Below are 12,266 nucleotides of genomic sequence, written 5' to 3' on the forward strand. Positions count from 1 at the left end.
CTGTAATAGCTGCTCAACATTGGCCAAAAAGCTTGCCTTGCCAACCCTCTGCTGCTGATCTGCAGGGGGTAGGGGCCGCTCATGGCCCCCTCCAGAGTGCTCAGCAGATCCATTGGAGGGATGAAGAGGGACACTCCTTATGTCTTAGAGAATCTGCCAGTCAATCTGTGGGGAAGAGATGTATTAGAGGGTATAGAAGCTATACTATGCAGTCCTAATAGCATGGTCTCTCACCAGATGTTTCAACAAGGCTATAATCTCCTTAGGGGATTGGGAAAATATCAACAAGGTAGGTTACATCCTGTACAGCCTTTAAGGACTCTAGGAAGGACACTGCTAGGATATCAGGGTGTGCAGCATTTTCAGTAGGGGCCTTGGTCCAACAAATTAAACATTACACTTTCAAACCTGCAGCCCCGATTACTTGGCTCTCAATAGATCCAGTCTGGGTGGACCAGTGGTCTTTCACAGGGGAGAAATTGGCTGTAGCCACAGCTCTGGTGGAGGAACAATTAAAGGCAGGGCATATTGAGCCTACCCATAGCCCTTGGAATACTCCAGTTTTTGTGATTAGAAAAAAAGTCAGGAAGATGGAGGCTCTTACAGGATTTAAGAGCTGTCAACAGAGTAATGCAGTCAATGGGAGCACTCCAGCTTGGCTTTCCTCACCTACAGCTATTCCTTGAGGCCTGGGGATTGTGCATTGCCCCAGAAAAGGTACAAAAAATGCCTCCCTTTCAATATTTAGGGCAAGTTATCAACAGATGCTTGATCCATCCCCAAAAGGTAGAGATCAGGAAGGACAATTTAAAAAACTTTAAATGATTTACAAAAACTTCTGGGGAGATCAATTGCTCAGACCGTCTCTAAAACTCAGCACTGATACCTTATTCTTTTTAATGTTCAAGGGCGACTGTAATCCTTCCTCCCTTCAAGAACTTATGGAGAAGGCCTGACAGGAATTGGTTAAGGTAGAGAGAGCAATTGCTACAGCCCAGCTTCAGTGCTGGGATCCATAGCAGACTGTACAATTACTGATTTTACACTTTCCATCAATGCCAATGGGAGTACTCTGGCAATTGCAGGGGTTGTTGGAATGGTTATACTTAAGTCACTCTTTTTTTTAATTTTAATTTTTTAAGCTTATATTATTTATTTATTTATTTAATTTTTATTTTATTCATACGTGCATACATTGTTTGGGCCATTTCTCCCCACTTCCCCTCACACCCTCCCTTACCCACCACCCCACTCCCTCCCTTACCCCCCTTACCCCTCACTACCAAGAAGAAACTATTCTGCCCTTATCTCTAATTTTGTTGAAGCAATAATATTATAAGCAATAATAGGAAGGACCAAGGGTTTTTGCTGGTTGAGATAAGAGTAGCTATACAGGGAGTTGACTCGCATTGATTTCCTGTACATGTGTGTTACCTTCTAAGCTAATTCTTCTCGAAGTAACCTTTTCTCTAGTTCCTGGTCTCCTTCTCCTATCGGCCTCAGTTGCTTTTAAGTATCTGCTTTAGTTTCTCTATGTTGAGGGCAACAAATGCTATCTAGGTTTTTGGGTGTCTTACCTATCCTCATACCTTCTTGCATTATCCTGTGATCAAAGTCCAATCCCCTTGTTGTGTTTGCCCTTGATCTAATGTCCACATCTGAGGGAGAACATATGATTTTTGGTCTTTTGGGCCAAGCTAACCTCACTCAGAATGATATTCTCCAATTCCATCCATTTACCAAGGAAGGATAACATTTTGTTCTTCTTCATGGCTGCATAAAATTCCATTGTGTATACATACCACATTTTCTTAATCCATTCGTCAGTGCTGGGGTATCTTGGCTGTTTCCATAACTTGGCTATTGTGAATAGTGCCGCAATAAACATGGGTGTGCAGGTGCCTCTGGAGTAACCTGTGTCACAGTCTTTTGGGTATATTCCCAAGAGTGGTATTGCTGGATCAAATGGTACATCAATGTCTAGCTTTTGAAGTAGCCTCTAAATTTTTTTCCAGAGTGGCTGTACTAGTTTACATTCCCACCTGCAGTGTAAGAGGGTTCCTTTTTCCCCACATCCTCACCAACACCCATTGTTGGTGGTGTTGCTAATGATGGCTATTCTAACAGGGGTGAGGTGGAATGTTAGTGTGGTTTTAATTTGCATTTCCTTTATTGCTAGAGATGGTGAGCATTTTTTCATGTGTTTTTTGGCCATTTGAATTTCTTCTTTTGGGAAAGTTCTGTTTAGTTCACTTGCCCATTTCTTTATTGGTTCATTAATTGTGGGAGAATTTAGTTTTTTAAGTTCCCTATATATTCTGGTTATCAGTCCTTTGTCTAAAGTGTAGCTGACAAATATTTTCTCCCACTCTGTGGGTGCTCTCTTCAGTTTAGAGACCATTTCTTTTGATGAGCAGAAGCTTTTTAGTTTTATGAGGTCCCATTTATCTATGCTATCTCTTAGTTGCTGTGCTGCTGGGGTTTCGTTGAGAAAGTTCTTACCTATACCTACTAACTCCAGAGTATTTCCTACTCTTTCCTGTATCAACTTTAGAGTTTGGGGTCTGATATTTAAGATCCTTGATGCATTTTGAGTTAATATCGGTATAGGGTGATATACATGGATGTAGTTTCAGTTTTTTGCAGACTGCTAACCAGTTTTCCCAGCAGTTTTTGTTGAAGAGGCTGCTATTTCTCCATCGTATATTTTTAGCTCCTTTGTCAAATACAAGTTGGTTATAGTTGTGTGGCTTCATATCTGGGTCCTCTATTCTGTTCCACTTGTCTTCATGTCTGTTTTGGTGCCAGTACCATGCTGTTTTTATTGTTATTGCTTTGTAATATAGTTTGAAGTCAGGTATTGTGATACCTCCAGCATTGTTCTTTTGACTGAGTATTGCCTTGGCTATTCGTGACCTCTTGTGTTTCCATATAAATTTAATGGTAGATTTTTCAATCTCTTTAATGAATGTCATTGGAATTTTGATGGGAATTGCACTAAACATGTAGATTACTTTTGGGAGTATAGACATTTTTACTATGTTGATTCTACCAATCCATGAGCATGGGAGATCTCTCCACTTTCTATAGTCTTCCTCAATCTCTTTCTTCAGAAGTTTATAGTTTTTCTTGTAGAGGTCATTCACATCTTTTGTTAGGTTTACACCTAGGTATTTGATTTTTTTTGAGACTATTGTAAATGGAATTGTTTTCATTCTTTTTCAGTTTGCTCATTATTAGTGTATAGAAATGCTAATGATTTTTCTATGTTGATTTTATATCCTGCTACCTTGCTATAGCTATTGATGATGTCTAGAAGCTTCTGAGTAGAGTTTTTTGGGTCTTTAAGGTATAGGATCATGTCATCTGCAAATAGGGATATTTTGACAGTTTGTGTGCAGTGTACAGTCCTCCACTCTACCAGCTGAGCTATCGAAGGGTGCGTTTGACAGTTTGTTTACCTATTTGTATTCCTTTTATTCCTTCTTTTGCTTAATTGCTCTGGCTAGGAATTCCCCTACTATGTTGAATAGGAGTGGAGATAGTGGGCATCTTTGTCTGGTTCCTGATTTTAGAGGGAATGGTTTCAGTTTTTCTCTGTTAAGTATAATGCTGACTGTAGGTTTTTCATATAAGGCTTTTATGATGTTGAGGTACTTTCCTTCTATTCCTACTTTTCTTAGAGCTTTTATCATGAAATGGTGTTGGATCTTATAAAAGGCTTTTTCTGCATCTATTGAGATGATCAAGTGGTTTTTGTCTTTGCTTCTGTTAATGTGGTTTATTACATTTATTGATTTTCGTAAGTTGAACCACCCCTGCATTCCTGGGACGAAGCCTACTTGGTCGTGGTGAATAATCTTTTTGATGTGTTGTTGAATTCGGTTTGCCGTTATTTTATTGAGGATTTTTGCATCAGTGTTCATTAAGGAGATTGGCCTATAGTCCTCCTTTTTGGAGGTGTCTTTGCCTGGTTTTGGGATAAGTGTAATACTGGCTTCATAAAATGTGTTAGGCAGTTTTCCTTCTCTTTCTATTTCATGGAACAGTTTAAGGAGGGTTGGTGTCAGTGCTTCTTTAAAGGTCTGATAGAATTCAGCAGAGAATCCATCAGGTCCTGGACTTTTCTTTTTGGGGAGACTCTTGATTGCTGCTTCAATTTCATTTTGTGTTATAGATCTATTCAGGTGATTAATATCCTCTTGGTTCAGTTTTGGATGATCATATGTATCTAGAAATCTGTCCATTTCTTTAAGATTTTCAAATTTATTTGAATATAGGTTGTCAAAGTAGTCTCTGATGATTTCCTGGACTTCTATGGTGTTTGTTGTTATCTCCCCTTTTGCATTCCTGATTCTCCTAATTTGGGTTTTTTCTCTCCTCATTTTAGTCAAGTTTGCTAGGGGTCTGTTGAACTTGTTTATTTTTTGAAAGAACCAACTTTTTGTTTCATTAATTCTTTGTATGGCTTTTTTGGATTCTATTTCATTGATTTCACCTCTTATTTTTATTATTTCTCTCCTTCTATTTGTTTTGGTATTTGCTTGTTCTTGTTTTACTAGGAGTTTGAGATGTATCATTAGGTCATTGATTTGGGATCTTTCAGTCTTTTATATATATGCACTCATGGCTATAAACTTTCCTCTCAGGACTGCCTTTGCTATGTCCCATAGGTTCTGGTAGGTTGTGTTTTCATCTTCATTGACTCTCAGGAACTTTTTAATTTCCTCTTTTATTTCATCAATGACCCATTGTTCATTAAGTAATGAGTTATTATTTTCCAGCTGTTTGCATGTTTTTTGTGTTTACTTTTGTTGTTGAGTTCTAGTTTTATCGCATTGTGGTCAGATAGAATGCATGGTATAATTTCTATTTTCTTATATTTGCTGAGGCTTGCTTTGTGCCCTAGGATATGATCTATTTTGGAGAAGGTTCCACGGGCTGCTGAGAAGAATGTATATTGTGTAGAAGTTGGATGAAATGTTCTGTAGACATCAAGTAGGTCCATTTGGTGTATTGTATATTTTAGATCTAGGATTTCTTTATCGATTTTTTTGTTTGGATGACCTACCTATTGATGATAATGGGGTGTTAAGGTCTCCCACAACCACTATTTTGGAGTTAATATATTTTTTTAGTTCTTTCAGTGTATGTTTGATGAAATTGGGTGTGTTGACATTGGGTGCATATGGGTTGATAATTGTTATTTCCTTTTGGTCTATTTCCCCTTGTATTAGTATGGAATGTCCTTTATCTTGTTTGATCAATTAGGTTTGAAGTCTACTTTGTCAGAGATAAGTATTGCTACTCCTGCCTGTCTTTGGGGGCCATTGGCTTGGTAAATCTTCTTCCAGCCTTTCTTCCTAAGCCTATACTTATTTCTGTCAGTGAGATTGGTCTCCTGTATGCAACAAATTGTTGGATCTTCCTTTTTAATCCATTTCGTCAAATGGTGCCTTTTGATGGGGGAATTAAGTCCATTAACATTAAGTGTTAGTAATGATAGGTATGTGGTGATTCCTGTTATTTAGTTGTCTTAGTTGTTTGAAGGTTTGATTGTGTGTACCTAAGTTGAGGTTACACTCTACTTTCTTGCTTTTTCTTTTCCTGTAGTTTGGTGCTGCCTGCCCTTTCATGGTTATGTTGGGTTTCACTTTCTGTGTGCAGAATCCCTTGAAGAATCTTTTGTAGTGGTGGCTTTGTAGTCACATATTGTTTTAGTTTCTTCTTATCATGGAAGACTTTTATTGCTGCATATATTTTGAATGATAGTTTTCCTGGGTAGATTATCCTGGGGTTGAAGTTATTTTCATTCAGTGCCCAGATCTCACCCCAAACTCTTCTTGCTTTTAATGTTTCTGTTGAGAAGTCTGCTGTGATTTTGATGGGTTTACCTTTGTATGTTGTTTGTTTTTTTCTCTCTTACAGTCTTCATTATTCTTTCTTGGGTCTCTGTATTTGTTTTTTTAATGATAATGTGCCGTGGGGTAGATTTATTTTGGTCTGGTCTGTTTGGTGTTCTGGAGGCCTGTTGCATCTGTATGGGTACAGATTTTTCTGGATTTGGGAAATTTTTTGTAATTATTTTGTTGAATACATTATGCATTCCGTTTGTTTGTACCTCTTCTTCTCCTTCAATGCCCATGATTCTCAGGTTTGGTCTTTTGATAGAGTCAGTGAGTTCTTGCATTTTCTTTTTACAGGTCTTGAGTTGTTTAACTAATAGTTCTTCAGTTTTTCCTTTAATTACCATTTCCTCTTCAAGTTCTGAGATTCTGTCTTCTGCTTGTTCTATTCTGTTGGATTGGCCTTCCATTTTGTTTTGCATTTCTGTTTCATTCTTTTTTCTGAGGTTTTCCATATCCTGAGTCTCTTACTCTTTAATGTTGTCTATTTTTGTCCTGAGTTCACTTATCTCTTTATTAATCATGTTCTTTGTTTCACTTTGATGTTTATGCAGTGCTTTTATGCTTTCTTTTATTTCTTCTTGTGCGTTCTCAAATTCTCAATTTTTGTTGTCTTGGAATTTTTAGAGTGTCTCCTGTACATTTTGGTTGGCCATATCCAGTATCATCTCTATAAAGTCTCATTGATTACCTGTAGTGTTTCTTCTTTTAGATTGTTCTTGTGTGCTTCATTGGGTCTTTGGCATAGTTTATCTTCATTTTGTTGGAGTCTGGATCTGAGTATCTGTTTTCTTCATTTATGTCTTGTTCCTGTACTAATGTTTTGCTGTGGGGAAACTGGTTTTCCATGTTTTTCTGTCTTCCCATCATTGCTCTTGGTATTGTTACTGTCCCTGTACTGTGTGCAATTAAGTATTTTCTAACTTGTAATAATAACAATGGTGATATTTAGAATGGAAGGGCGAGAGGAGAGGGAAAGCAAAGATGTTAAAGTAAAAGGGAAAAATAAATAAACAAACAAGTAAAACAAAACAAAACAAACAAAAAAATTGTGTCAAAGATATGAACAGGGAGAGCTACTGTACTAACCAACAGTAAGTTGAACAGGCATTAGAGAAACAGAGAGAGCATAAAAAATAAAATAAATAAAATAAAAATTGAAAAAATATAAAAATAAAAAATAAAATAATTAAAGAAAAAAAAATCTCCAAGTTCAAATGCAATAAAGTTTCAGTCTTAATAATTTTGGTGTTAGTCCTTCAGCCTCCAATCCTGGAGATGGTGTGTCAGAAGTAGTTCTGTCATTGTCTCATCAAAAGGAAAAAAACCAAAAAAGCAAAAAAAAAAAAAAAAAAACCAAAACCACACAGTTTTCCAAGTTCAGATGCAATACAGTTTCAGTAAGTTTTTCAGTATGCAGGTGTAGTTAGGTTGTTGTCTCATCAAAGGAAGAGGAAAAAAAAAGTCTGGAGACAGCTTTGTGAATGTGTATCTGAAGCTGTGGCTCACCTGCCTGGTACTGTCAGCCAGCTGTTGCTGCACGCTTTATTTATTGCAGATCTCAGGAGTGAGCTTAACACTCACCTAGCCCCTCAGTCTTTCTTTACTTAGAGCTCTCCTGGGTGCCACCGCCACTGTTACAAGCTTTTTCCTTTTCAAGCACACTGGGGAAGGTGGTGCTACACCCTCATTCTCCAGCTGGCTTGTTTATTTACAGCTCATGTGGGAAGTGGGTCTTCCCCCTTCTCCTGTGGAGTTTTCCTCCCTCTGCCACTTTTACAACTTTCCCACTCCTGGTCACTGGGCGGGTGCCACGCTCCTGCCTTCTCCAGCCAACGTGTTTATTTACAGTTCCATGAGGGATTGCCCCCCACCCCCCGTCTTCGGCACTCAGGGCACCCCACCCTCTTTGCTACATGTCTTTTTTTTTCCGGCTGCTTGTTTATTATTCAGTTTGTTTTTTTTCCCTGGGTGGGAGTAGGTCTGTCCAGGGTGCTATGCTGATCTGGCCCAGGGTTGTCTGTGGAAGTACCATGTGCCACTTAGCTCACCTGGTGGTCTGCTTCTCCCTGGCAGATTAGGCGCTGGCATCTAGCACTGTGAGAACCCTCCTGTTTTCTCCATTTAACGTGGAATGGAGATGCTATGTGCTGGCTGGGGGTGTGGTGGTGTTGAGTTTTACCTCTTCTTGGAGGTTTTTCCTGCAAGGTGTTCTCCAGCGTCTCTCCAAGATTTTACTTTAGGAAGCATGGTTTCTGCCTCTTTCCTCTAGTCACCATTTTGGAATTTCCCTTAAGTCACTCTTTTGCTAAATTTCTTACTGAAATCATATCATGAGCTGGTAGCTAGTCTGATTGCTAAGGGACACACTGTTGTTGTGAATTGCTGGGGCAATCCAAGACAGAGTTGTAAAATCAATAAAGTACTAAGGTTTCCTCAAGAAAACCCAAATCTTTTATCTAGGGAAAGAGAGTCAGAACCAAAGAAGACTTCACATAGAAGCTGACTCAAAATGAAGAAAAGCAACAGGTCACAATACTAGAAGAAAACATTTCTGATACACAAAGTGGTGTTCTCAGAAAAAATATGTAAAATAGCAGTAATTTTGATGAGAAATGCTTAGTTGAATGTTAAAAGTTATTGTTTGAGGTAGGGATTGGGGTTCAGTGTGAATTTTTTTTCTGTGTTTTTTCAAATTTTGTTTTTGTGTTTTTGGTCATTTTGTTGAGTGGATGAATTTGTGGAAACCTATTTGAGATGCTTGTATATCTCGAACTTGATCACATGTAGATTCTGTTCAGGTGAAATATTGAAGTTTTAAATAAACCAAATATTAAAGAAGTAAATGTTCACCTAAAGATTAAGTTTAATTGAAATTCTTCATTGGGAAAATGGAAACACAATTTCCCTTATCAATAATTTATAAAATGATCTCTCCATTGTTATAAAGAATTGTGTCTAATGACTCCTAGCAGTTATTTTAAATAAATATATTGAATTTTCAGAAGAACTTGACTTGGAACTAGAATAAAAGAAAGAGCAAAAAAGGCACAATAACAGTGAAAATAACCAGCCATTGGTATGTTCAATATTTAAATTTATTTTTAATTTCTCCACCAATAATATTTTATTTTGCTTAGTAATGAATCAAAAGCCAAATGAAGTTACCTTTAAGACTACCATAGGCCTCCTGGTGCTTACCACAGGCTGTGTTCTTACACTGACTGTATAGAAAGAGGAGGCAAAGTAAACCTACCCCATATACACCTCAGCCCAGGCCCTGTACCTGGTCTGTATTGTGAATTGGGAGACATAGGTAAACAAAACAAAACAAAAAGACTACCATAAAGCCTCATAGGTCATCATTACCATTTAACTTTAAAGGCATTTTTAGCTAGCTGTAAAACAGGGTAGTCTTAGAATCTTTATGTTCAGAAAAATTTTAGCCTTTGATTTGTGGTAAAAAATCTGATGCTTCTTTGTGCTTGAATATGCACAAACACCATTGTTAAAAAATTAAGACCAAACTTGAGTCAAATAGTTCAAGTTAGGAACCATGAAACAGTGATGGACCCTGGATTCAGGTAGAAAGGTGATTGTTTTGATGGCTCCAAATTTGTGATTTTATATTACCACTCTATAGTGCTAAGGATAAAATTTTAATTCTTCCTTGTCATCTCCAGTTGACTGTAGTGTCTCCACTGAGGGAGATGATAGGTTGGTTAACCTATCTGCCTAAAAAGAGGCTGATGTTTTCAAAAGTATTATGGTACAAACAAGGACTTTTAAATTTATCTGTATTTCAATGGTGGTGACCGGAAAATATCATCAAAACCATTGTGCACTGTTCTTCATGTAACTTGGGATGTATTAAGATTGGAGATCTCATTGGTAGCTTCCATAGATGAATGACCCTATGTAGAAGGCTGATTTGAAGAAAACTGTCAATAGTCATATCCTATAGGAATATAGTAATTGGTGCTTGGAGTCTTGCTGAAGGTATTTTAAGTATTTTGATATGAAATAATTGTTTTGGTACCTAGGACAGAATAGGCAGCTAAACAGTGACTATACAAGATGCATGGTTATAATGTAGAGACAGGCTAGAACAAGTAGGCAGAAAACATTTCATAGTCACTACAAGCTCCTTCCTGTGGAGAAAACAGTGGGTGTATTGGGTAGACAGTAATGTGGAATCTTGTAGGTAGGATGGGGATGGGGTGAGAGAGGAAAGTATGAAACATTAGGACTGAACTTTATGCTGATAGATAATAGAGATGAATGGCACTAAGTAGATGTCTAATTTGCAGTAGTGATACTTGACATATCATATGGGAAAATGGTAATTGGTGTTCTCTTGAGGACATCTTAAGTGTTTTGACCTTGAACAAGTATCTGTTTTTGAGACACTTATGAGACATTCTTATAATGTTTATGAGACATTAGGAGATAGGCATTAGAAGATGAAGGCTCATGCTATAGTGACAAAACAGGAAAACAAGTAAGCAGCAAAAACTTCAAAGTAAGTAGAACTGCTTCCTATGAAGAAGACAGTAGGTGTCAGGGTAGAGAATACCCAAATGGTCATCTGCATTATTATAATGCATAGAAATATAATTTGCAAACTAGTGTCTGATATATCTCAGACAATATATAAAAGCTATTATGTTTTTCTCTCTATTAAAGATTGCTATACATTTGTGAATTTCTCTTTTCATTGGGAAGGAGTTGTATAATACATCTAATATTTGCATGGTATTATTAAAAGTTAACATAAAGAAAAATTTTTATCCTTCCCCAGCATTTTATTTAACCATTTCTTTTTTTTTCTTTTATTATTCATATGTGCATACAAGGCTTGGTTCATTTCTCCCCACTGCCCCCACCCCCTCCCTTACCACCCACTCCAGCCCCCTCCCTCTCCCCCCCCCAATACCCAGCAGAAACTATTTTGCCCTTATTTCTAACTTTGTTGTAGAGAGAGTATAAGCAATAATAGGAAGGAACAAGGGGTTTTGCTGGTTGAGATAAGGATAGCTATACAGGGCATTGACTCACATTGATTTCCTGTGCATGGGTGTTACCTTCTAGGTTAATTCTTTTTGATCTAACCTTTTCTCTAGTTCCTGGTCCCCTTTTCCTATTGGCCTCAGTTGCTTTAAGGTATCTGCTTTAGTTTCTCTGCATTAAGGGCAACAAATGCTAGCTAGTTTTTTAAGTGTCTTACCTATCCTCACCCCTCCCTTGTGTGCTCTCGCTTTTATCATGTGCTCATAGTCCAATCCCCTTGTTGTGTTTGCCCATGATCTAATGTCCACATATGAGGGTGAACATACGATTTTTGGTCTTTTGGGCCAGGCTAACCTCACTCAGAATGATGTTCTCCAATTCCATCCATTTACCAGCGAATGATAACATTTCGTTCTTCTTCATGGCTGCATAAAATTCCATTGTGTATAGATACCACATTTTCTTGATCCATTCGTCAGTAGTGGGGCATCTTGGCTGTTTCCATAACTTGGCTATTGTGAATAGTGCCGCAATAAACATGGATGTGCAGGTGCCTCTGGAGTAACAGTCTTTTGGGTATATCCCCAAGAGTGGTATTGCTGGATCAAATGGTAGATTGATGTCCAGCTTTTTAAGTAGCCTCCAAATTTTTTTCCAGAGTGGTTGTACTAGTCTACATTCCCACCAACAGTGTAAGAGGGTTCCTTTTTCCCCGCATCCTCGCCAACACCTGTTGTTGGTGGTGTTGCTGATGATGGCTATTCTAACAGGGGTGAGGTGGAATCTTAGTGTGGTTTTAATTTGCATTTCCTTTATTGCTAGAGATGGTGAGCATTTTTTCATGTGTTTTCTGGCCATTTGAATTTCTTCTTTTGAGAAAGTTCTGTTTAGTTCACGTGCCCATTTCTTTATTGGTTCATTAGTTTTGGGAGAATTTAGTTTTTTAAGTTCCCTGTATATTCTGGTTATCAGTCCTTTGATGTATAATTGGCAAATATTTTCTTCCACTCTGTGGGTGTTCTCTTCAGTTTAGAGACCATTTCTTTTCATGAACAGAAGCTTTTTAGTTTTATGAGGTCCCATTTATCTATGCTATCTCTTAGTTGCTGTGTTGCTGCGGTTTCATTGAGAAAGTTCTTACCTATACCTACTAACTCCAGAGTATTTCCTACTCTTTCTTGTATCAACTTAAGAGTTTGGGGTCTGATATTAAGATCCTTGATCCATTTTGAGTTAATCTTGGTATAGGGTGATATACATGGATCTAGTTTCAGTTTTTTGCAGACTGCTAACCAGTTTTCCCAGCAGTTTTTGTTGAAGAGGCTGCTATTTCTCCATCGTATATTTTTA

At 37.7% G+C, this 12,266-nt stretch overlaps 1 non-coding gene across 1 annotated transcript; it reads left to right on the plus strand.

The window, feature by feature from the left end:
* The first annotated feature begins 9,090 nt into the window (after positions 1–9,090).
* LOC141417103 (small nucleolar RNA SNORA51) lies at positions 9,091–9,222 on the plus strand. The gene has a single exon (XR_012441722.1). It is a non-coding gene; the product is annotated as a small nucleolar RNA SNORA51 (small nucleolar RNA).
* Positions 9,223–12,266: the final 3,044 nt, after the last annotated feature.

Source organism: Castor canadensis, chromosome 14 (assembly GCF_047511655.1).
Source record: "Castor canadensis chromosome 14, mCasCan1.hap1v2, whole genome shotgun sequence".
Classification (NCBI taxonomy): Eukaryota; Metazoa; Chordata; class Mammalia; order Rodentia; family Castoridae; genus Castor; species Castor canadensis.